At 39.0% G+C, this 3250-nt stretch overlaps 1 long non-coding RNA gene across 1 annotated transcript in view; it reads right to left on the minus strand.

The window, feature by feature from the left end:
- LOC110271750 overlaps window positions 1-3018 on the minus strand; it is a 13071-nt gene extending 10053 nt beyond the window's left edge. Inside the window, exons 1-2 of the long non-coding RNA XR_002362379.1 lie at window positions 2724-3018; window positions 2494-2608 (exon numbers count right to left, since the gene is read on the minus strand). This is a non-coding gene — a long non-coding RNA (uncharacterized LOC110271750). The remainder of the gene's footprint in view (window positions 1-2493; window positions 2609-2723) is intronic.

The raw sequence follows: 3250 nt of genomic DNA on the forward strand, positions 1-3250 counted from the left end.
AGCATGGCTTAATAGCCAGCCAAGCTTTAATAAAAATATGAGTGTAATTCAGACATGACAAGCCCAACATACTCATTCCCAAAGGAATAGACATGGCTTTACAGCCAGCCAGGCTGCAACATATAATTACATGGGCTGGAGTGATTAGTTGAATACCAATCCCAAAGTAGTTTGGGTATGGCTTTACAGCCAGATATGATTCAACATATTTCATGAAACACTAGAATTCATTCTTAAAAATTTTGAAGCCATAGAATAATTTATTTTTGAAAATATTTTTATTTTTTTCGAAAACAGATGAGAAAATTTTAGAAAAATATTTTTGAAAAATTTTTGAAAAGAAAACGAAAAGAAAATTACCCAATCTGAGCAACAAGATGAGCCGTCAGTTGTCCAAACACAAACAATCCCCGGCAACGGCGCCAAAAACTTGGTGCTGTTGCCGGATCAAAAGGGAATCTGGCACTGATGTTACCGGACCAATAAGCTTGCCGAAAACTCAAACAATCCCCGGCAACGGCGCCAAAAACTTGGTGCACGAACTTGTGATGTCCAGGCTCGAACAATCCCTGGTAATGGCTCCAAAGCTTGGTGCTTTGATCTTAATTCATGTGGAACAGAAGTGTTTGTCAGGCACGCGTTCATAAGGGGGAAGGATGATGAGCGTCACACATAATCATCACCTTCATCACTTTCTTGGGTGCGAATGGATATCTTAGAAGAGAAATAAGATGAATTGAATAGAAAACAGTAGTACTTGCATTAATCTTTGAGGAACAGCAGAGCTCCACACCTTAATCTATGGAGTGTAGAAACTCTACCATTTAAAATACATAAGTGAAAGGTCCAGGCATGGCCGAGAGACCAGCCCCTCTGATCTAAGAACCAGGCGTCCAAAGATGCCTAATACAATAGTAAGAGGTCCTATTTATAATAAACTAGCTACTAGGGTTTACATGAGTAAGTTTTTGATGTATAAATCCACTTCCGGGGCCCACTTGGTGTGTGTTTGGGCTGAGCTTAAGTGTTGCACGTGCAGAGGCTATTTGTGGAGTTGAACACCAGTTTTTGTGCCAGTTTGGGCGTTCAACTCTGGTTTTGGATCCTTTTCTAGCGCTGGACGCCAGATTTGGGTAGAAAGCTGGCGTTGAACGCCAGTTTACGTCGTCAATTCTTGGCCAAAGTATGGACTATTATATATTGCTGGAAAGCCCCTGGATGTCTACTTTCCAACGCAATTAGAAGCGCGCCATTTCGAGTTCTGTAGCTCCAGAAAATCCACTTTGAGTGCAGGGAGGTCAGAATCCAACAGCATCAGCAGTCCTTTTTCAACCTCTGAATCTGATTTTTGCTCAAGTCCCTCAATTTCAGCCAGAAAATACCTGAAATCACAGAAAAACACACAAACTCATAGTAAAGTCCAGAAATGTGAATTTAACACAAAATCTATTAAAAACATCCCTAAAAGTAACTAGATCCTACTAAAAACATACTAAAAATAATGTCAAAAAGCGTATAAATTGTCCGCTCATCAACTGTCCCCTGACGTGCATCCCCAAGAGTCTATGCATAGCTTTTTCTCAAATAATCAATATTGCTCAATGGGGGTAACATTCCCGAGAATTTATATAGTGCCCGGTCACACTTACGTCGTAGGGTCAACAGAGTATCGAGTTTTCAACCTGGTACACATGGTGGCAAGCCACGGCACTTAATCTAGGGAACCTCGTATCTCAAATATTTCAAATTCATAAGCCATATGAATAATTCAAAGATCATATCTCAACATTCTCAACATCATAATCATTCATCAATCCAAATCTCATTTTCAAATTCATTCAAAAACCATATTTCAAAGAAAATCCTCATCAATCCTCATCATCCTTCGTTCCATCCCATTCATTAACAATCCCAATTTCAAACATAATTCTTTCTTTGATAAATAAATCAATCTTAAACATATAATGTTTAAAAACAAATCTTTTTAATTAACTACTTCAAATAAAACTTCCAATTTTATAAAATTTCGGCAGTATTTCCTTTAAAACTCGGACACTGCCACCCTTTATGGGTCCCATCCAAACATTTCTCAAACCATTTCTCAACCATTTCCAAATCTCAATCACTTTCCAAAATTCGACCAATTCCAGCATCAAATTATTTTCAAATCAGACCAATTCCAATAATAAAACTCTTTTTAAAGTCAAACTAGCTCAAGTATTAAGTTATTTATAAAATCAGACCGACTCAAAATCAAACCGCTTTAACTTCAAACCAAGAAAAATCACTTTTCCTAATAATTAAGTAAATAACTTTTCAAATCCATTTCTTATCAACAATCGTACTTCACTCAAGCAATCAAGCACCCAATAATCCAGTCCAACAGACCATCACATCCACAAAACAAATATAATCACAGAAATATATCTTTTTGCATCAATATCTATTTATCACAACTCTGTAATATAAAATAGATTTTAAGAAAAACCCTACCTCAATTATTCGCAATCCGCATAATTAAACGCGTTGAATCCCTTTTTCCCCTGGCTCATCACAGCGGCAGCCACAACCGCGGCTCCAAACCACTTTTGCAACAACCATAGTTACTCTAATCGCAACAAGAAATAATCGAAACTCAATCAAATAGCAAATAGCATTGCAAAATCCTCAATAAACTATAACGAATCGCTAACAGCGAGAGTTCCAAAACAAGAAAAACTCACCGAATCAAGAGGAAAATAAAAGTTGGAGCTGTTACAAATCCAATGGCCAACACCGGCAAGAACGGGACCTGACAGAAATAATGGAAAGTGAAGGTGATGCAGAATAGCTATGGTGGTTAATCCAATCAGCACCGAGAGCGGCGTCAGTAATTCCAGCAACAGTGACCATGGTTACAGCAAAATAGAGAATTTAAACTCAATGGAATCGAAAACAGAAATGAATTCAATGGAACTGGAAACAAAGACCGCTTACGATAAAAGAACGAAATAGCAGCAATAGGAGAGGCAACCCCCTTCTCTCTAGTCCGTGATTTCGGCGACCAGAGGCACGATGGTTGTTCCCCAGTGACAATCGACGGTGGCGGCTGAAGCTTCTTCGACGGTGACTAAAACCAACACGCAGAGACAATAAGGTTTTCGGAATCTTAAATGAAGGTAAACCAAACTTAAAAACCCTTACCGATGGTGAATCTCAGTGGCGGCAGTGGAGCTTCTCGGCGGCAGAGGTGCGGCGGTGGCTGGACACG

The sequence above is a fragment of the Arachis ipaensis genome, chromosome B05 (assembly GCF_000816755.2).
Source record: "Arachis ipaensis cultivar K30076 chromosome B05, Araip1.1, whole genome shotgun sequence".
NCBI lineage: Eukaryota > Viridiplantae > Streptophyta > Magnoliopsida > Fabales > Fabaceae > Arachis > Arachis ipaensis.